Here is a 24,285-nt window from a genome sequence, read left to right on the forward strand (position 1 = left end):
AACCAACGGCGCCTCCTGGAGCCAGACTCTGGAGACAAATATCTGTTGGTAACGCCTGGAGCGTCCGGGATCAACCAGGCGCACCGGGACCGCCACCTGCAGGGACTGTGGTCGAGCGCTGTGTCGGCACTGTGACCCCGGCATTGCTGACTGATCGCTGTCAAATATCAAAGCTTTACCTGACAGGGACGGTGACTGTGGGGCGATCGTGGCTCAAGAGTTGGGAGTTCGCCTTGTAATCAGAAGGTTGCCGGTTCGAGCCCCGGCTTGGACAGTCTCAGTCGTTGTGTCCTTGGGCAAGACACTTCACCCGTTGCCTACTGGTGGTGGTCAGAGGGCCCGGTGGCGCCAGTGTCCGGCAGCCTCGCCTCTGTCAGTGCGCCCCAGGATGGCTGTGGCTACAATGTAGCTGCCATCACCAGTGTGTGTATGGGTGGATGACTGGATGGATGACAGGTTGTGTAAAGTGCTTTGGGGTCCTTAGGGACTAGCAAAGCGCTATACAAATACAGGCCATTTACTGCATGTAATGTTGCAGATGTATGACACGTACACTGTGCTGCTTCAGCGAGCCTGACAGGCTGCTCGCAGACTCTCCAAACACAGACTCCTCACTGAAAGAAAACCTTTAGCCCACGGTGACTCCGAGTCTGCCTCCAGCCTTATGTTGGTCTACAGTCGTCATAATAATAATGATATATCTCCGGCTGTCCTGAAACTGCCCCCAGTCAGGAGCCAGTAAAACACAACAGTGTTATTTCAGGATTCTTTTCCACTAAATGGGATTATTTATTATCCTGATAAGATTTCCTCAAACATAACACCCGCCTGGATGAGAGATGAAGCCTGCCTTTTTCTTTTTGCTCCAGCTGTATTCCCACATCCACTGGATGTGACCTCAGGGATATTTGGGATGTTTCCATGGTGACCCCATCAACCCAATGGAGAGAGGCAGATCATGGAGTAACGAGTATGAAAGTAAACATCCGGAGTTCAACAAACATTCACAGGATTTCATCGGCAGATAAACTGGAACGAGTGAGGACACTGACGTCAGACAAACACACGCACTTATCTGTCACAGTCCCCAGTGTTACTGTAAATCTGTGACTTCATGGTGTTTATGACTGATAGTGTTTTGGGTTCTGCGTCGTATCCTGGCGTTCTTCTATGCTCTCTAAATTCTAGTTTCTTCCTGTGTTCAGTCTTCATGTTCATCATGTTGTTCCCAGGTCAGTCATCTCTGGGCTCCATGTTCCCTGTGTTCAGTGTCAAGTCCGTGCCTCTGTCTCGTGTTTCCTGTTTTACTTTGACGGTCCGTGTCTCATGTCAGTGTTTCTAGTTTAGCTTCCCCCGGTCTCGTCAGCTTTGATTGCTCCCCGCTGTGTTTAACCCTGTCAGTGTCGCGTCGTACTCTCATACCCGGCTGTGTTCTGTGTTATGCCCGGTTATGATTCCCAGTCTAGTTAGTTTCTGTTCCTTTTGCCATCCAGCAAATGAAGCTGAGTTTAGTTTTGTCGTCTCGAGTCCTGCATTCCTGCTGCACACCATGACAGTATCGACAGATAGATACAGAAACTCATCCTATGTGCAGAGCTGCATCGTCATATTAAACATGTCCAGAGTTTCTAATGAGCAGCTGGCGTGTGGGCCCAGCATCAGATAAATGAGGGTTCATCATTTTCTGATTGGATGAGATTCACTGGCTGGACTCGTTGTTTTGGTTCATACTCTGACAGAAGAGCTTAAATAAATCTTTCTGTCCACTTAAAGGTCAAAACAAATTTGCAATTCAAAGTTCAGCAGCGCCATGGTGCTAGAGCTGCTCCGAAACAGGAACCCGAACAAGCCTGGAAGGCTTTCTGGTAATTAGGCTTTGGGAATATTCAGCCGAAGAAACAAGATTCAAGTCGTAGAAATGAAAAGTTGTATTTTTCTCAGTAAACGGTTTTCTTTTTTCCTTGATCCTGTTTTAGCCTCTAAGACGCCGTCACAACGTCGAGCTGAAAACACTGATGCAGACTCTTTTGTGCCTGCAGCGATTCACTGACATGATTTCTGAGCACATTTCTTCTCCTGGTCCACGCCGAGGTTTCATTGCCTGCTTGGCAACGGCCTCGTCCCTGGGGCCGGAGGAAGGAGCTCAGAGCGCGCCCCCAATAATGAGTCAGTACATTTCTTTCCACAGGTCATTATAATCTCGTTAGCTAAGTCCCCTCCCAGCGACCGGAGCGCCGGAGGTCATTTTAGAAGTAATTCCATCACTGAGTAAATATTAGACTTCATGCAGAGAGATGTGTGAGGGCGGGGCTCACCTGACATTCACAGGTGAAGAGGAGCCGAGAGAAGAAAGAAGGGAGGATGCTGAGGATGAAGGTTGCTAATTAGAGCAGAAAGGCTGTAATTGCAGCTGCTCATTATGGTTTAGGAGAACATGGACACACACACACACACACACCGTCAGTACTAATTACCGTGCTGCAGAGAAACATCAGTGTGTGCGTGTGTGTGGTGGTTCACACTGGGCTGACTGGGCCAGTTTGTGGGGCTCGGTGCTGCTGAGAGGCTCTCTTCATCCTGCTCCTCAGCATCACACACACTCACAGGTATCAGGTTCCCTGAGTGTGTGATGCTGAGGAGCAGGTGGCCGTATCACGCTGATCATAAACATCTGTGGCTGCGCTAACCCCGACACACAGCAGGGGGCCGCCTGAGCAGCCTCATTCTTGACTATGACTGTTGTTTCAGAATCAGAATCAGAATCAGAATGGGTTTATTGCCAGATGTTGAGGTTTACAACATTAGGAATTTGCTGCGGTGCTTCAGTGCAAACAATAAGAATTAAAGTGCTATGTAGAAAGAAAGATATGTGCATGAGATATACATGAGATATATACATGAGAATAAGAATTAAGAGTGCTACGTAGATAGATATATACATGATATATACATGAGTGCAGGTGGTGATCAGTGCCAGACATGAAATGATGCAGTGACACAGCGTAGGGTCATGTGTTAGTGGCGGGGACAGTCATGTGGTTATTGTTCATGTGTCCAACAGCAGAGGGGAAGAAACTGTTCTTGTGGCGAGAGGTTCTGGTGCGAATGGACCGGAGCCTCCTGCCTGAGGGGAGCAGGTCAAACAGACTGTGTCCAGGGTGAGAAGGGTCAGCTGAGATCCGGGCTGCACGCCGCAGTGTCCTGGAGGTGTACAGGTCCTGCAGAGATGGGAGTCTGCAGCCAATCACCTTCTCAGCAGAGCGCACAACACGCTGCAGTCTCTGTTTGTCCCTGATAGTGGCTCCAGCGTACCACACGGTGATGGAGGAGGTGAGGATGGACTCGATGATTGCAGTGTAGAATTGCATCATCGTCCGTGTTGGCAGGTTGAATTTCTTCAGCTGCCTCAGGAAGTACATCCTCTGCTGGGCTTTCTTGATGACGGAGGTGATGGTGGGCTCCCACTTCAGGTCCTGGGTGATGGTGGTACCCAGGAAGCGGAATGAGTCCACAGAGGTGATGGGGGTGTCAGTCAGGATGATGGGGGGGAGTGGAGCTGTGTGCTTCCTGAAGTCCACAATAATCTCCACTGTCTTCTGGGCATTCAGCACCAGGTTGTTGTGGCTGCACCAGGACACCAGACGTTCAACCTCCCTCCTGTAGGCAGACTCATCCCCGTCAGAGATGAGCCCAATAACGGTGGTGTCATCTGCGAACTTGATTAGCTTGACAGACTGGTGGGTGGAGGTGCAGCAGTTGGTGTACAGGGAGAAGAGCAGAGGAGAAAGAACACAGCCCTGAGGGGAGCCGGTGCTGATGGTCCGGGAGTCCGAGACATTCTTCCCCAGCCTCACGTGCTGCTTCCTGTCCGTCAGGAAGTCAGTGATCCACCGGCAGATGGGATCAGGCACATTCATCTGGGAAAGCTTGCCTCGGAGATGGTCTGGAAGGATGGTGTTGAAGGCAGAGCTGAAGTCCACAAACAGGATCCTGGCGTAGGTTCCTGGGGAGTCCAGATGCTGCAGGATGAAGTGTAGGGCCATGTTGATGGCGTCGTCTACAGACCTGTTGGCTCTATATGCAAACTGCAGGGGGTCCAGGAGGGGGGCCGTGAGGGTCTTGAGATGGGAGAGAACTAGGCGCTCAAAAGACTTCATGACCACAGATGTCAGAGCCACGGGTCTGTAGTCATTTAGTCCAGTGATCCTAGGTTTCTTGGGGACAGGGATTATGGTAGAGGACTTGAAGCAGGCAGGCACATGACATGCCTGCAGTGAGGAGTTGAAAATGCCAGAAAACACTGGGGCCAGCTCGTTTGCACAGTGTCTGAGGGTGGCAGGAGACACACCGTCTGGGCCGGGAGCTTTCCGAGCATTCAGGTTCTTAAACTGCTTCCTCACATCTGCTTCATGAATATGAAGAGTTGTGGTGGGAGGAGGTGGTGTGAAATCCTCTTTTGTGTGGGGTGAGGAGGGGGGTGTTGTAGGTGAACAGTTTGAAGGTGGTGATGGCTCTATGGAGGGGGGAGAGGTGGGGGAATGAGTGTCCAAAGTGCCTCTATTGTTGGGGTCGTTGGAGGTGTGAAGGCTGCCTGATGGCTCGTCAAAACGACAGTAGAAGTCGTTAAGGGTGTTGGCCAAGAGCAAGTCATCAGTGGAGTGGGGGGTTTTAGGCTTGTAGTTTGTAATATTCCTAAAACCTTTCCACACAGAGGCCGAGTCATTCTCTGAGATCTGCTGCTGCATCTTCTCAGAGTGCTGATGTTTGGCAATGTCCACTTCTTTAGTGAACCTGTACTTGGCCTCTCTGTAGCAGTCCCTGTCTCCGCTTCTGAACGCCTTACTCTTTTCCAGCCACAGCTTTTTGAGTTTAGGGGTAAACCAGGGTTTGTCATTGTTGTTGTTGTTGTTGTCATAATTAGCACATTGTTTGCTTGGCTAACACAACCACCGTGTGTTTGGACAGGAGGAGACCCTGAAGCCTGCAACGCCACCCTTCATGATCTGATTGGTTTAAATGATGAGTCTAAAGGGGTTAAAGGTCAACAGGAAGTTAGCTGTTTAGTGTCATTGTTACTGTGCTCACTGAAGGGCAGCAGAGCAGCTCCCAGTCTGAGGACCAGAATGGAAGGCCTGCTGTCTGAGCTTCTGCAGGTGGAGTTCAGGTACGTCAGAGGTGATGCTGACGGTTCACCATCGAGCTGAGCTGTGACCGAGCTGAACTGCAGGAGGCTAGCCCCTCGGAGTCCTCCTCCTGCTCCTTCACTGAGACGAAGTAGAAGGAGCAGCACTAACCGAAGCTGGAAGAATGATGCAGACATGCAGATGTTTCTTCTTCATGTCATCGTTGTTTTCACCTGCGTGTTGCACACCTGAGCTGCAGACCACAACACGGTGCTGCCTTTAATAAGCACAGCAGCTCCTGCCAGCAACAACAGCTGGTGAAATTCAAGGATCAGACTCCGGCTGGGATTTAAGTTAGGATCAGCTGGTTGACTGGAAAGCAGGAGCAGTAATTATACTCGGACACGTGGTGGAATATTCCTGCACTCACCAACCAAGACAGGTAATATTAACACACACACCTGAGGTCCTTTCTAAAGGAGCTGACATAAATCACACTCAGACTCTGTATCACCTGTAGCTCCTGCTTCCATGTGTATTAATCACAGCATTGATGAGCAGGTGACGTAGAAATCTCCACAGAGGTGGTGCTGTTTGCTCCAGCTTTGCTTCGCCCTCGGTTCATCAGAGAGACGGCGCCGTCGTCCCGGGACTCGAGCCGGGGTCCTGTGGGTCACTGTTGTTTGTGAGGACTTTGTAGTGTTTTTGAATAAAGCTGTAACGTGTTTTGATGTTGTCTGTTCCAGATGTGGGCAGGTGTGGCACCACACAGCAGCCACATCTGGACGGTGTAACGTGGACGTGCAGCTGCAGATGTGGTCATCACTTCCTGCCATCTGAGGATCTGTGTTTTCGTACCTGAACCTCACACTTTCTGCTTGGCGTCGCTGTGCTTACCTGGCCAGTGTTACCTGTGCCTGCTGTGTGTTTGACCGTCTGTGAGGTGATCTTTATGGTTTCAATTAAATCTGAAAACTTTTTGGTCCTCGTTTGCCTTCAGCACCACGGACAGCGCTGTCACGCCTCGGTGCAGCCTCCCGCTGTGCGTGGACGCCCTCAGCAGTGAGCTGCTCGCTAGCCCAAACTTAGAAACGAGTCACATGACTGATCAGATGTGATGCTAATTATCAAAAGCATGCCTAACCTGCGACTTCATTTTATTCTGTTTATTTATTTTGTTGTCTTCTGTTTATATTTGGATTCATGTTCTGTTTTCATTTTGTATTTGTTAATGTTTTTTTAATTAATTTAATTGATGCCAGACGGACGTCTGTGCAGCTTCAGCTTGGGAACAGGAAGTTGTTTGTTCCACGCTTCTTCTGTTGCTCGTTGGTGATTATTACTTCAGAGAGAGGCTCACGCTTCCTCTCCTTGTTGCTGCAGAGGATAAGGTCGTGCTGGCTCTCTCTGGTGCATAATTTTCAGCAGCAGCATCAGTAAAACCTTTCACTCAGCAGAAAAAGATCTGAGGACCAGAAAGCCTTCAGGAGTGACGCCTCAGTGTGCCGTGGAGGAAGCACGAGATGAGCTGCAAGGACGTGCTGCTCAGGGCTTTGTGGATGACATCATCATCATCATCATCATGAGATGTGGGAAGAATCTGGATCAGAATATCCAACAGAAATATCCTGTCTCAGAGTGACGCTGAAAAACTAGTTCATGCATTTATTACTTCCAGGCTGGACGACTGTAATTCATTATTATCAGGAAGTCCTAAAAACTCCCTGAAAAGCCTTCAGCTAATCCAAAATGCTGCAGCAAGAGTCCTGACAGGGACTAGAAAGAGAGAGCAGATTTCTCCTGTTTTGGCTTCCTGTTAAATCCAGAATTCAAAATCCTGCTCCTCACATACAAGGTCTTAAATAATCAGGCCCCATCTTATCTTAATGACCTTGTAGTACCATATCACCCTATTAGAGCACTTCGCTCTCGCTCTGCAGGCCTACTTGTTGTTCCTAGAGTATTTAAAAGTAGAATGGGAGGCAGAGCCTTCAGTTTTCAGGCCCCTCTTCTGTGGAACCAGCTTCCAGTTTGGATTCAGGAGACAGACACTATCTCTACTTTCAAGATTAGGCTTCAAACTTTCCTTTTTGCTAAAGCATATAGTTAGGGCTGGACCAGGTGACCCTGAATCCTCCCTTAGTTATGCTGCAATAGACGTAGGCTGCCGGGGATTCCCATGATGCACTGGGGGTTTCTTCTTCACTCACTATGTGTTAACAGACCTCTCTGCATTGAATCATATCTGTTATTAACCTCTGTCTCTCTTCCACAGCATATCTTTATCCTGTCTTCCTTCTCTCACCCCAACCAATCACAGCAGATGGCCCCGCCCCTCCCTGAGCCTGGTTCTGCCGGAGGTTTCTTCCTGTCAAAAGGGAGTTTTTCCTTCCCACTGTCGCCAAAGTGCTGCTCATAGGGGGTCATATGATTGTTGGGTTTTTCTCTGTATCTATTATTGTATGAGCTACTGTACAATATAAAGCGCCTTGAGGTGACTGTTGTTGTGATTTGGCGCTGTATAAATAAAGTTCAATTGAATGTTATTTCCTGTTCTTTTCCCCCTCAATAGTGGAATGTCGGAGTATCCTCCCAGCGTTCAGATGGACGTGTGAACTCGTGTTAACATCATGCAGAGAGATTATAAGAATAACCTCTGTCACGATATCCCACGCCGTCTGCTCTCCTGTGTTTTCTTTGAAACTCCAAATAAGAGCGTAGGCTCATACAACGCTCTGTATCCTTTCTGCAGCTCATGTCCTGTGAAGTGTTTGAAGGTGAACACACAGCTCGCTGCTGATTGGTTCATTTTCAGATCGTGCTGTCGGGGTTCATGTGAGGATGAGCAGCGGCTCTTTGTAATCACTCTCTGCAGGAACTCATCAGCACCATTCAGCTGTGTGAGCACACCTCAGCTCTTAAAAGGACGCGTGATTAGCCGCGGCTCTCCAAATCTTCCGGCTCAGGTGTGCAGAGGAACCTGAAGCCGTTAATATGCAGCTGGATTGAGGACGCCGCCGGCTCACGTGAAGAATGCTGCTTCCATTAAGCTGTGTTCAGCTTTTAAACTGAAAGCACGTCTGAATGATGCTGTGGCAGCTTTCTTTCTTTCTGGAGGGTTAAATTCACCGAGCGTCCTGAACACGCCGAGGCGTGGACGTCCAGTCGGACCTGAGAGTGAAAAACATGAAGCTCAGCTTATCTTTCTGCTCTCGTTCAGAACCCTGCCTGCTGGCCAACGTCCCAAAAACGTTGTTTTCCACATAGGTCACCGTGTTTTACAGCAGGCGGTCTCATAAATCTGAGAAACGGCAGATCAGATGACCCTATACATCACACAAAGGTCAGCAGCCTGACGCAGGGAAGTGATCTGTCTTCTTACAGAGGAGCTGAAAACGTGCAGCGGCGGAGCGTGAGCAGTGAAAGAAACTGAAGGAGGCCCATTAGTATGGAGCAGGGAGCTTTAGAGAGGAGGCAGGTGGAGGCAGGAGGACCTCACACGCTGGTGGAGGTGCTGGAGACGCTGAAGGTCACTCAGATGTGCAGGAACCAATAAGGGCTTAAAAGGACGTTATAAAAGCTGTAAACGCTCTGCATCATTCTGAGGATGTCGAGTCGGATCACGCGTCACGTTTCAGTCCAAACGGCTCACAAACATCTGGACTTCTTTAAGAAGTTTCATCCAAGATGCTTCTTCAGTTGGTGAGAGTCCCAGATGTTTAAGCCCTGTGGGAAGTGTCCCTAAGAGGGCCGTGGACCCCATGTTGATCCTCTGCCTGGGTGTGACAACAGGTGTGGGTCACAGTCAGCCAAAGCTTCAGGTGAACCCACTGTGAGGGTGGGGTAGGGTGTCACCCTGCTGTGGTTCTGGTCTGCTGTCTTACTTTTGGATGTTGTGGGTGTGGTCTGACCGTTCCCACGCCGACGCTCTCAGCCTCCCACTTTCTTTCCATAAATGTGGTTTCATTTCTCAGCCGCTGACACTCGGGTGTTGGTCGCTGCTCTTCTACGTACATTTCCCAGCAGCCTCAGCGTGTCCATCGGTTTGGTCGGGGTGAGCGGTGCCGTGCACACCGCCGGCTGGAGGCAGACAGACAGGGATGAACGTCTCCTCCTGTTGGAGTTTTCTTTGGAAAATTGTCCAGACTTGTAGAAATCATGTTTATCAGCTAACCCACCATCCGGAGCGAGAGCAGAGGTGTACTCGGGCAGGTTTCTGTACGTCTCTGAGACAGGAACATCAGCGAGACGTTCCCGTCTCAGCTGAGAAACAAACTCCAGCATCATCAGAGAGCCGGGAGTTCACACATGAATGACACACAGCTGTTAGTGACCGAGGCCGAGGCAGAGAGTGTGCCAAAAGCTCCAGGTGGGGCGGGGGAGCCTCAGGCGCTGTGGACCCAGCAGGTGATCCTGCGGTTCCCAGAGGCCCCTCTGATGGTGGGAATACCAATCAAAGTTTTCCTGGTTCTCCCAGAGTTTTATTCTTTGTTCACAATGACTCACAGTTTTACCAAAGTCTCTTCAACAGTGTTACAAAATCACTTCATCCATGAAATATTTAAACTTCAAATAAAGTTTAAAAAAATTAAATAATTAAAAAAATTTTTTATAAATAATTTAATTTCAGCCTAAATATCTTCAAAGTGACCTAAAGAGTAAAATGTGCTGTAAATGTTGCTCAGTGTTCACAAACTGCGGTCCTGGGCTTTTTGATGCCAGCACAGCCAGTAATGCCAGTCTCTGGCCAAGCTCCGCCCCCTGAACTTTTTGTTGGACTTTTGCAGGTTGTCGTGTTTTCCCCGGTCTATGTGCACCATTAGAGGCGCCGTCAGCCTCGCCGTGCCGTCCCATGTGTGTTTGTCTCAGCCTCGTCTCAATAAAGTTCCTGCTCTTCTTAAACCTGCTGCCACGAGTCTGAAATCATCCTCGCCGTGACAGGACGCACTTCTGGAGCTTTGCACCGAGCAGCTCGGTAGGGATGTGCGAGTCATGAACGAATCGTTCAATACTCGAGAATAACTTTACTGACTCGTAAATCATGATTCACAAGCCCAACTGACTCACTGACTCATCCCTGTTGCTGTTAGCAAACTAACCATTAGCAGAAATATATCTAGCTTATAATTAAAGTTGTGGAAAAAACAACAGCCAGTTTCTAAACAAAAACATTTCTGCTCTGAACTGGAAGAAAAAACCCTGAGTAGAAGCTCACATCGAGACAATAGCTCCTCAGTTCACAGTTGCATCGCTCTGCTAACATGCTAACAGCACGTTTGAGTTACTCACCCCCTCCCTCCTGGCTCACAGCTTCTTCTTCTTCTTGGTTGGCGACCAATGTTAAGGTGCATTAGCGCCCCCTGGCACACAGCTCAGTGGATGCTCGAGCTACATGTAAGGGTTGGGTAGTTGTAGCTCAGGTGGCAGAGCAGGTTAGCCGCTAATCAGAAGGTCGGTGGTTCAATCCCGGGCTGCATGCCAAATATTCCTGGGCAAGATACTAACCCCATGTTTGCCTACTGGTGGTGGTCAGAGGGCCCGGTGCCTCCCCTCTGTCAGTGCGCCCCAGGTGCTACAATGTAGCTGCCATCACTAATGTGTGAATAACTGAATGTAGTGTAAAGTGCTTTGGGGTCCTTAGGGACTGAGTAAAGTGCTATACAAATACAGGCCATTTACATATGACTCACTCACCCCTCCCTCCTGGTTCTCCGCTGCTGAAACTCAGAGCGTGTTACCGTGGAAGAGTTGCTCCTTCACCTGAGATGAAGTCTGATAGTCTGACTGACACAATGTAACATTCAGTCTTTGTTTGTTTTGCAAAGATAACAAGCAGACTAAAGGAAAAACTATATGAAATTCACTATTTCACAAAATTTTTTAGATGAGAAAATATATATTTGACACATTTGAGGAAAATACAAATAGAATAAAATAAATGTTCCCTTTAGAAATCTCAAGTTTTTTGCTCTTTTTTGCTCTTTAAGATATTTTTTTCAATCACTCATCTTAGCAGCAGGATTTACATGAAAAGAAAAACAAATTCAGTTTAAGTGAAAATATCCATTTTTTGCACTCTCTGACTCAAAAACCGGATTCATGAGTGACTCAGTCAAACTCAATTCAGTAAAAAGAATCGAGTTTACCATCACTGCAGCTCGGCGTGTTAATGAAGCAGCTGAGGAGGAGCAAAAACTTCTCTATTGTTTATGCACACGCTCAGATCGCTTCATCCATCCTCCCTCACTGATTCTATTTCCTCATCTTCATCCATCTTCCTCCTCCTCCAGAGGCTGCATCACACAGCCAATGAGAAACATTTACCCTGTGTGTGTGTGTGTGTGTGTGCAATCGCAAAGTTATTAAGATCACTCAACCAAATGATCTCTGCGGGCAGCAACACACACGCACACACACACACACACACACACACACACACACACACACACACACACACACACACAACACACGCACGCATGCACACACACACACACACACACACAACACACGCACACACACACACACACACACACAACACACGCACGCACGCACACACACACACGCACACACACACACACACACACACACACAACACATGCACGCACGCACACACACACACACACACACACACACACACACACACACACAAAACTATTCATCATTGTTTGTGTGTGTGTGTGTGTGTGTGTGTGTGGTGGGCGTACAGCAATTTCACAATCCTCACAAACAGGAAAGTCTCCACAGTGACGACTACGTTTACACACAAACTGTCTCATCCAATCAGGCTGCACCTGCCCCCTTGCCGGCCTCCCATTGGTTAGCCAGCTCATTAGCGTCAGACTGTCCATGTGACCTCAGCAGTTCCACTTGCTGTGGGACCTGCTGTGACGCCGCTGACGTGGATCACTGTGCTTCTGTCGTGACCTCACGTGAGCCGCGTGATGACAGCCTGTGAGTGTGGGTAAACCCACCCTCACTGACCTTTGCACTGTGGTTGGTTTACATCACATGACGTTCCGTACCGACGGAAGATGGCGCTGTTTTTAAAAGTATAAGCACTTGTTCCTTAAACCCAGAGTCACACCTGTGTGTGAGAGCCTTTACGTCCACATTAATATCACAGCCTGACACACCTGTACAAGACAAGTTGTTATAACTCACCTGGATTAAAGTTTGCATTGTCAGGGGCGTGGCCTTTGAGTGACAGGCGGACGCAGGTTGCTGTAGCGGCTAGCTCAGCTAACATCCTGTCCATGGACGATGATGATGAAAACAGAAGAGCTGAAAAGTGCTGCTGATAATCTCTGTATGTGTGACACAGGACGCAGATCATGTCCTGTCATCATCAGCATCACACAGTTTTGAGTCTTTGTTGGTGGCCCCCCCCTCGTTGGGGACATTCATGGACTTGTGATACTGATATGCAGCGCCTCCTGCTGTCTGGACACCAGCAGCAGCAGTTTCCTCCTGACCAGCTGAGCAAATCAAATAAAAGTCGTGGATTTCATCTAATATGTAAAATCTCCTTCAGCCATCCTCGGCGTGAGTCCCTGAGGAACCAAGGTTCCTGTCAGTCCTCTACAACTTTCATGAGCACATTTGTTGGTACACGTGTCGTCTTCACTTTAAATCATTAAACACGGTTTCATGTGAGCAGCATTAAATATGAAACACGTACATGCAGTGATATTAAAACATTGTCTCCTTCCTCTGTGTCCTTTAGTCAGTTTTAAGAATTGCTGTGCTGTTTTAGATCTGAGTGCAAACAAAAGCACCAATTTGGAGCTTTTTCCAGCGTGGTGCAGGATCTGGCTTTAACTGAAGAGGCTCCTGTAGTGATGCTGTTGGGCTTTCATCACAGGCTTCTGTGAAAAGTGCTCATTCCGCACTAAAACCGTATAAAACTTTATGCTTTTGTTGGATTTTTGCTTGGCCGGAGAGCTTTGGTGGGAAGATCATCATCTCTCAGACACAGAGCAGTGCAGGAGATGGGAGAAAATAAAACCTCCCAGCTGGGAAATTCATGTTCTGATCAATAATTCAGGATTCCAGAGGAAGAAAGGTTTCTGTTGTTTCCAAAATTCATGACCACAATCTTTTCTTCTTCCTGTGGAAAAGCTTTCAGAGGCTAAATGTCAGCGTGCTGCTGAAAACACTTTGTGCTTCACTTATGTCCTCTTTCCTACAGCTGTGGTTTCAGCGCTCTAACATCCCTGCAGCAGCGCGGCCCAGACACACACACACACACATCACTACTTTTATCTGAACCACATTCAGCTGTTTAAAAAACACACGTCCAGGTATGAGGCGTCACATGACCTGCTGAAGCACCGTCACAAAGCGATGTCCTCGGTTTTCATGGACGTCCTCTCACTGGACGTAAGAACTGCACATCGGACCTCACTATGGCAGAAAAGCATGTTTTTCACACACACAGTGAGAACAGATTAAATTGATCTGCTTCGGGGAGTAAAACATGAGTCACTGTTATTCATGAGCGCCTGTGTGTGTGTGTGTGTGTGTGTGTGTGTGTGTGTGTGTGTGTGTGTGTGCGTGCGCGCGTGTGTGCGTGTGTGCGTGCGCGCGTGTGTGCGTGTGTGCGTGCGTGCGCGCGTGTGTGTGTGTGTGTGTGTGTGTGTGTGTGTGTGTGTGCGTGCGTGCGTGTGTGCGTGTGTGTACAGCATTAGCTACACAAGCCTGACACACCTGAACTGAACCCAAACTAATATTTGTCATGGCTAAACGATGAAAACGCCCCGAGGCTGCACTCATACTCGCCGTGTTTAAGTTTAGCAGTGCCGCCATGATTTTCCCCTTTCCTCAGACACAGGCTGCGTTTTCTTGTTGCTAGGGAACAAATACAGTACACGCTGGGTATTTACAGTCCATGAATCATGCACCTATAGAAACGAGGACTGCAGTCTCTGTGAGGTCATTCAGTGGTAAGGCCTGCTTAGCCAGACCACGCTCTGTGAAATGATGCTCGTTATTAAAGAGTGTTCGCCTCGCTTCACGGGCGATCGTGGCTCAAGAGTTGGGAGTTCGCTTTGTAATTGGAAGGTTGCCGGTTCGAGCCCCGGCTCCAACAGTCTCGGTCGTTGTGTCCTTGGGCGACTCCACCTGTTGCCTACTGGTGGTGGTCAGAGGGCCCGGTGGCGCCAGTGTCCGGCAGCCTCGCCTCTGTCAGTGCGCCCCAGGGTGGCTGTGGCTACAATGTAGCTGCCATCACCAGTGTGTGGATGACTGGATGTGTAAAGAGCTTTGGGGTCCTTAGGGACTGAGTAAAGCGCTATATAAATACAGGCCATTTATTTATTTACCATCGCGTTTTATTGATAAGAGACAAATGAGGACGTCATGTGATTACAGAGACACAGACTGGCTCCACGATGGTTGCTTCTTGCTCCTCATATTAAAAGAACAACAACAAACAGTCTGACCCTCCATGGGCCTCAGTGTTGAATTCAGACTATGACTTGTACCTTAACAAAGGTAAGAAGCAGCATCACATCCTGCCTTTGTCTGGAATAAAGCGGCGCTCGCGGACAACCGAGTGACATTTTTGGGAATCTTTTCTTTCCCTCCGCCTGAGTCTAATGATGCAATTAACCTTAAAAATGTGTCAGTTTGATAGCTTCAGAGCATTTCAGTGTTAATTCTGTGTCCATTAGCCCCGGGGCAGAGCGAAGGGCCGCACACAGAGAACAGGTGACATTTAGATACCGACAAATTGGTATGACTCATTTTTGTATCACTGTTCCTCCTGACATAGGTGTCACGTTTAAGGTCAGTTTGCAGCTCCTGAGATCCTCAGGCTGAAGTCCAGGAGGTCAACAACACAAGAAAAGTTTGGTGGCAAACAGAAAACAGCTGTTCATGAAGGGATATGTTCAGAGGTTCAGGGGCATCCTCGTCTGTAAAATAAATGCTGCTTTTAGCTCAGACACACGAAGACTAACAGCAACACTTTAATATGTACGTGCCAACGTCTTTGCCTGGTCATTACACGCTTACTGTCAGGCTAATGTCCATCTCAACATTCCTGAAGTTTGTAATCCCGTAATCTGAGCATCTCTGTGCTACACACACTTCCCAGCCCAAATTAATTTGGAGCTTGCTTTGTTAGTAGAGATCCACCATCTTCATCCTGGAAACCAAAGACAAGAGTACCTTCTCCTCTGTGATCACTGCCAGGTCCCAGTGACCCCATCGTCAGCATCAGTGCACCTGCCACCTTGGACTTCTGTCATTGGTCAGTTTGGTTCCTGTTTCTTCATTCTGCTGGTCTGGGTTGGGAAACCTGCTCGATCCTAAATGATCCATCCTCTCTGCTCGTGTCTGCTGCTGAGTATTTAGTTATTTGTCAGACAAGCATGGACCCAGCAGACTGCACGATGTAAAAAGTCCTTCATAGAAGACTGAATCATGTAAGTGGATTGGAGGGACAAGATCTTCCTGCGTTTGTGGTCAAATTCCCATCTTCACATATTCCAGTCTTCTTTGAATCCCCTGAACTACACCTCGCTTCGATACTGTCGACCACAATATCCTATTAGAGCGATTAGAACATGCTGTAGGTATTACAGGTACTGCGCTGCAGTGGTTTGTATCATATCTATCTAATAGACTCCAGTTTGTGCATGTAAATGGAGAGTCCTCTTCACACACTGAGGTTAATTATGGAGTTCCACAGGGTTCAGTGCTAGGACCAATTCTGTTTACATTATACATGCTTCCCTTAGGCAGCATCATTAGAAGACATAGCATACATTTACACTGCTATGCAGATGACACCCAGCTCTATCTGTCCATGACAATCTATTCTTTTTTTCCTTTAATCAAAGAGAATCTGTGAAGAGTTCCTTCAGCTTTTTCTTCCCCTTGCTGTAAAAACGTTGGTTTGTAAAACCAGTGCACATATTTAGCATTACTGTTAACTGTATTTACTGCACCAACTTCTTTTTAGTTGAGTTTTGCCTCTACAGTGACTTGCAAAAGCCCCTTGAACTTTTCCACATTTGTCACATTACAGCCACAAACATGAATCAGTTTTATTGGAATTCCACGTGAAAGACCAACACAAAGTGGTGCACACGTGAGAAGTGGAATGAAAATCATCCATCATTCCAAACATTTTTTACAAATAAATAACTGCAAAGTGGGGTGTGCGTAATTATTCAGCCCCCTTTGGTAGAAGGGGAGGAAGCTGCTCTGGTCAGATGAGACCAAAATGCAAAACGCTTTGTGTGGCGGAAAACTAACACTGCACATCACTCTGAACACACCATCCCCACTGTCAAATATGGTGGTGGCAGCATCATGCTCTGGGGGTGCTTCTCTTCAGCAGGGACAGATGTTTGCCTGATGTGGAGCAACAAAAGTAAATACAGGAGAGTTTATGTACATTTCACAGCTAGTTGCCAGCCCTACAGACCTTTGCACATCAATAGTTATATTTGCCTCATCCCAGGATGCAAAGCAGATGTGGTTACGGGAGTTTGTTCAGCTCAAACGTGGAACAAACACTGGCTAACTGGTCCGTCTCGAAGTCGGATCAGCGTTCACAAGTTCATTAGGAAACACACAGAGCTGGAAACGAACCAGTGTCATGATCCTGGGCCATGTTGACCCAGCATTCTTAGTTTCATGTATTTTTGTATTTTGTTCCTTATTTGACTTCCCCTTGTGACTTTTACCCCTGTGTGCCCCTCTGTGTATCTGTGAGCCCTCGTTTCCCCTCGTGTTTTATTCCGTGTTTTCCCCAGCCCGTTATGTCTGCGCTCTCCCCGTGCTCCCTCTCTCCTCCTGTCTGCGCCGCTGTGTACTTCCTGTTTTACTTTGACGGTCTCCCGTCAGTATGCGTCATGTTGTGTTGCTCCTGCCCTGTCTCGTTACGATTATCTGTGTTCCCCGTGTGCTCCCACCTCCCTCGTTAAACCTCTGTGTATTTATGTCCGCGTCTCCCTCTGTTCAGTGTCGCGTTCCCCCTCATTCATGGCCATGTGTTTCTGTGTGCTAGTGTTTTGCTTCCCAGTGTAGTTTCTAATCAGTTTGTTTCGCCGTTTCCCTCCAGCAATGTGCTGTGTTTTGAGTTCATTCCTGCCTCTGTGAGCTTGCGTTTGGGTCCACTTCCTGCCTGCCACACAGCAGAATCATGACAACCAGAGTTCGACTAAACACTGCAAGTCACAGAGTCAGCTAAATTAATTCATTTAAATTTTAGGTGCAGACAGTTATAATGCAGGAAGGTGATGATGATGATGGAAGGGCTTTAATTTTATTTTGTTTCATGAAATGTTCTTAAGAGGAAACTCAGAAAGCCACAGAGGAAACCTGAGAAACAAAGTCAAAGACATGGCGGGCATCACGGGTGCTTTACATCCAAAAACAACTAAATCCAAGAAGCAGAGTGAAGAGTCACCATCAGGGGAACGAGACACAGCTGAAGCTGATAACGACAACGTATTTGTAAAGACCGAGCCCACACACTGCTATGATTATTACAGTGGTTATTATACTTCCACACATGCAGGGTTCGATACTTTCCAACTTCCCAGCTGGTCTCTGGCGTCACTACATAAAGAGGAGAAACCTCATCAGGTTTATCGTGCACACCTGTCCCTCCAGCCTCCTTGGCACCGCCCCATGAGCTCACTGCACCACCCCTGCAGCTGAGCCAGGGACCACGCCACCACCACAGCATTAAACTTCAACAAACACAAAACCCTGAAAACACAACAGGAACAATTATGGAAGGTGTTAAATATTCCAATTCTTTGATCTTTGGGCTGAAGGAAGAACAACACTCGGTGTATAAATGCTCAACAATCTCTTTTTTCCATACAACACTTTGAGCATTAACCATCCGGAGGGGACATGTGGACAGGAGGGTGTCCGCCAGATCTCGAAGTGTCTGAGCGTTCCTCACATTCTTATAGCTTCGGCCCCCCTCCACACTAAGCATTCACATTCTTTCTGAGTGACGGCCTTGGCTTCCTGTTTTGTCTCCTCCTGATGAGATGGTCAGGATGATCTACAGTGTGCTCTGTTCTCTTTGTAATCAGAAGAGAAAGGTCATGACTCTACACAACAGCATTTCTTATAAATCAGCAGTCTAATGTAATACCAATCAGTCTAATAAATGTAATAGCTGTCACCTTCTTCTACATCAGGAGCACAATGCAACCTAAAATGACAATCTTTAATTAGGGGTATAACGTGGCATAAGATAATATAATAATCTCACAAAGGAAAACAAAACCCTGCACAGGTGCCAACAAAGTCTAAACTGAAACTCAAGAGGCCAAAAAATGTGGAAGGCTGATCTGGATGAACTGACAGAGGAAAGCTCACAGAGACGGCTGATCAGGAAATGAGACACAGGTGGAGGCAGTTAAGGCGGGTTGGACCTTCTGAGAGGAAACACATGCAGAAATAAAAACCTCAAACTGTGATGACGCTAACCTTTAAAAGAGCGACAGTACAGCATGAACCAGAGGAGTACAACAAAACCACCGATGGTGAGGAACGCTGAGGTGACACGGCCGCACAAACAGGACGTTACATGAAAGATTCATTACTTTGTGCTCCACGAGGATGCTCCTCCCAGCAGCCGACGGGGTGACGACTCTGTCGGCTGGCTGAAGTGTTTCCGTGTTTTTAAAACGCACTATTACATTTTTCAGTGTTAGATCTTTCTGCCTAACCTTAACTACACATTCAGATACAGCCTCGTGTTCCTGACTGGATGTTAGTGAGACGTCAGGCTTTTGCTTCCTGCCGGATCGATCTGAGCCTGAAGTGTCTGATCTAGCGTGAGCGCCGGGAACGTCGACTCTGGCAGCAAAGACGTCGTATTCCTCGGGCTACATCACTTTGTCCTTTCTCCAGCTAAATACAGACTGACTGATGTAAAGTTTAAATACATCCACACTACTGAAAAAGTTCCTAAAACATGGATAAAAATGAAAAGTTCCACTGAGCTGCATCATGAACTGATGAGTTCAGATCCTTTATTGTGTTTCTGGCTTCATCAAGCTCCAGATGTGCCTGATGGCTTTCCTCAGTTATGCAGCTGTGCTGCTGGAGCTCATGAGGATGACAGCACATGTTGGTCCCTGCAGAAGCCTCTGCCATGTGCACTATGCCCCATCCCTCTGCTCCTCTCAGACCACGGGACGAAGGGGTGGAGGTGTTTCTACACGTGTGTGGTGGAGACTGAGCTTCCTGTGTGGGTGCAGTAATGAGCTGCGTTCACGCTGATGGTTTCAGACGTGTTTCCACCTCAGTGACCGAGTCTGAACTCCACCAACACCCACCCACATCTGCGGCTCACACACAGCTCTCGGATTCATCGTTGGACTATCGAGGTGTAGCTGACGGAGTCACTGGTTCTTTGTTCTTACAGCTGTTTTGGTTTTGAAGCAGCCCCTCATTGATTTTCAATCTGAAACCTTGAAGTTAATGATTCACAGTGAAGCGCTCTGAGCTTCCCTCTCAGCAGATCTGCAGATACGCCTTCAGTCATCACTCGGGATAATCAGACTGAAGCTTCTTCATCGCCCGCAGCCGAGGAGGGGCCGATCGGCCCCAACGCCACATCACTATTCGCCTCCTCGCTCCCTCTGCTCCAGGCTCTGACGCCTCCTCTCCTGACAGGATGTTTGTCTTCCTCCTCCTCACTGCAGCCTGTCCTCTCCACCCTGCATGACTGACTCATCTTAATGGGAGTATTTTCTAGGTTTACAGCTGCCGGGCGCACGCACGCACACACACACACACAAGACGCGCGCGCACACACACACACACACACACACACACACACACACAAGACGCGCGCAGACACACACACACACACAAGACGCGCGCAGACACACACGCACAAGACGCACGCGCACACACACAAGACGCACGCACACACACACACAAGACGCACGCACACACACATGACGCACGCACACACACACACACACACACACAAGACGCGCGCGCACACACACACACACACACACACACACACAAGACGCACGCACACACACATGACGCACGCACACACACACACAAGACGCACGCACACACACATGACGCACGCACACACACACACACACACACAAGACGCGCGCGCACACACACACACACACACACACACAAGACGCGCACACAGACACGCACAAGACGCGCGCACACACACGCACAAGACGCGCACACAGACACACACAAGACGCGCGCACACACACGCACAAGACGCGCACACAGACACACACACACACACAGACACACACAAGACGCGCGCACACACACGCACAAGACGCGCACACACACACACACAAGATGCGCGCACACACACACACACACAAGACGCGCGCACACACACACACAAGACGCGCGCACACACACGCACACACAAGACGCGCGCACACACACGCACAAGACGCGCGCACACACACACACACACAAGACGCGCGCACACACACACACACACAAGACGCGCGCACACACACACACAAGATGCGCGCACACACACACACACACAAGACGCGCGCACACACACGCACAAGACGCGCGCACACACACACACACACAAGACGCGCGCACACACACACACAAGACGCGCGCACACACACGCACAAGACGCGCGCACACACACACACACACAAGACGCGCGCACACACACGCACAAGACGCGCGCGCACACACACACACACACAAGACGCGCGCACACACACACACACACAAGACGCGCGCACACACACACACACAAGACGCGCGCACACACACACACAAGACGCGCGCACACACACACACACACAAGACGCGCGCACACACACACACAAGACGCGCGCACACACACACACACAAGACGCGCGCACACACACACACAAGACGCGCGCACACACACACACACACAAGACGCGCGCACACACACGCACAAGACGCGCGCACACACACACACAAGATGCGCGCACACACACACACACACAAGACGCGCGCACACACACACACAAGACGCGCGCACACACACACACACACAAGACGCGCGCACACACACGCACAAGACGCGCGCGCGCACACACACACACACACAAGACGCGCGCACACACACACACAAGACGCGCACACAGACACACACAAGACGCGCACACAGACACACACACAAGACGCGCACACAGACACACACACACAAGACGCGCGCGCGCACACACACACACACACAAGACGCGCGCACACACACGCACAAGACGCGCACACAGACACACACACAAGACGCGCACACACACACACACACACAAGACGCGCGCACACACACGCACAAGACGCGCGCGCGCACACACACACACACACAAGACGCGCGCACACACACGCACAAGACGCGCACACAGACACACACAAGACGCGCACACAGACACACACACAAGACACGCACACAGACACACACACAAGACGCGCACACAGACACACACACAAGACGCGCGCACACACACACACAAGACGCGCGCACACACACACACAAGACGCGCACACACACACACACAAGACGCGCGCACACACACACACAAGACGCGCACACACACACGCACAAGACGCGCACACAGACACACACACAAGACGCGCACACACACACGCACAAGACGCGCACACAGACACACACACAAGACGCGCGCACACACACGCACAAGACGCGCGCACACACACACAAGACGCGCACACACACACGCACAAGACGCGCGCGCGCACACACACACACACAAGACGCGCGCGCACACACACACACACAAGACGCGCACACACACACGCACAAGACGCGCACACAGACACACACAAGACGCGCGCACACACACGCACAAGACGCGCACACAGACACACACACAAGACGCGCACACAGACACACACACAAGACACGCACACAGACACACACACAAGACGCGCGCACACACACACACAAGACGCGCGCACACACACACACAAGACGCGCACACACACACGCACAAGACGCGCACACAGACACACACACAAGACGCGCACACACACACGCACAAGACGCGCACACAGACACACACACAAGACGCGCGCACACACACGCACAAGACGCGCGCACACACACACAAGACGCGCACACACACACGCACAAGACGCGCGCGCGCACACACACACACACAAGACGCGCGCGCACACACACACACACAAGACGCGCACACACACACGCACAAGACGCGCACACAGACACACACAAGACGCGCGCACACACACGCACAAGACGCGCACACAGACACACACACAAGACGCGCGCACACACACGCACAAGACGCGCACACACACACGCACAAGACGCGCACACAGACACACACAAGACGCGCGCACACACACGCACAAGACGCGCACACAGACACACACACAAGACGCGCGCACACACACGCACAAGACGCGCGCACACACACACAAGACGCGCGCACACACACACACAAGACGCGCGCACACACACACAAGACGCGCGCACACACACGCACAAGACGCGCGCGCGCACACACACACACACAAGACGCGCGCACACACACACACACACACACAAGACGCGCGCACACACACAAGACGCGCGCACACACACACACGCACAAGACGCGCACACAGACACACACAAGACACGCACACAGACACACACACAAGACGCGCGCACACACACTCACAAGACGCGCGCACACACACACACACAAGACGCGCACACACACACACACACACACACACAAGACGCGCGCACACACACTCACAAGACGCGCGCGCACACACACACACACACACACAAGACGCGCGCACACACACACACAAGACGCGCACACACACACACACACACACACACAAGACGCACGCACACACACACAAGACGCACGCACACACACATGACGCGCGCGCACACACACACAAGACGCACGCACACACACACACACAAGACGCACACACACACACACAAGACGCACGCACACACACATGACGCGCGCGCACACACACACAAGACGCACGCACACACACACACAAGACGCACGCACACACACATGACGCGCGCGCACACACACACAAGACGCACACACACACACACACACAAGACGCACACACACACACACAAGACGCACGCACACACACATGACGCGCGCGCACACACACACAAGACGCACGCACACACACACACACAAGACGCACGCACACACACACACAAAGACGCGCGCGCACACACACACAAGACGCGCACACACACGCACAAGACGCGCACACACACACAAGACGCGCACACACACGCACAAGACGCGCACACACACGCACAAGATGCGCACACACACGCACATGACGCGCGCACACACACGCACAAGACGCGCACACACACACACACACACACACAAGACGCGCACACACACACACAAGACGCGCGCACACACACGCACAAGACGCGCACACACACACACACAAGATGCGCACACACACGCACATGACGCGCGCACACACACGCACAAGACGCGCACACACACACACACACACAAGACGCGCACACACACACACAAGACGCGCGCACACACACGCACAAGACGCGCGCACACACACACACAAGACGCGCACACACACACACAAGACGCGCGCACACACACGCACAAGACGCGCACACACACACACACAAGATGCGCACACACACGCACATGACGCGCGCACACACACGCACAAGACGCGCACACACACACACAAGACACATGCACACACACACGTACACAAGACGCGCACACGCACACACAAGACACATGCACACACACACGTACACAAGACGCGCACACACACACACACACACAGAAGACGCATGCACGCACACACACACACACACACACACACACACACAAGACGCGCGCGCACACACACAAGACGCGCGCGCACACACACAAGACGCGCACACACACACAAGACGCACGCACAGACACACACAAGACACATGCACACACACACGTACACAAGACGCGCACACACACACACACACACAGAAGACGCATGCACGCACACACACACACACACACACAAGACGCATGCACGCACACACACACACACACACACACAAGACGCGCGCGCACACACACAAGACGCATGCACACACACACACACACGTACACAAGACGCGCACACACACACACACACA

This window comes from Rhamphochromis sp. 'chilingali', assembly GCF_963969265.1.
Source record: "Rhamphochromis sp. 'chilingali' genome assembly, chromosome: 17".
Classification (NCBI taxonomy): domain Eukaryota; kingdom Metazoa; phylum Chordata; class Actinopteri; order Cichliformes; family Cichlidae; genus Rhamphochromis; species Rhamphochromis sp. 'chilingali'.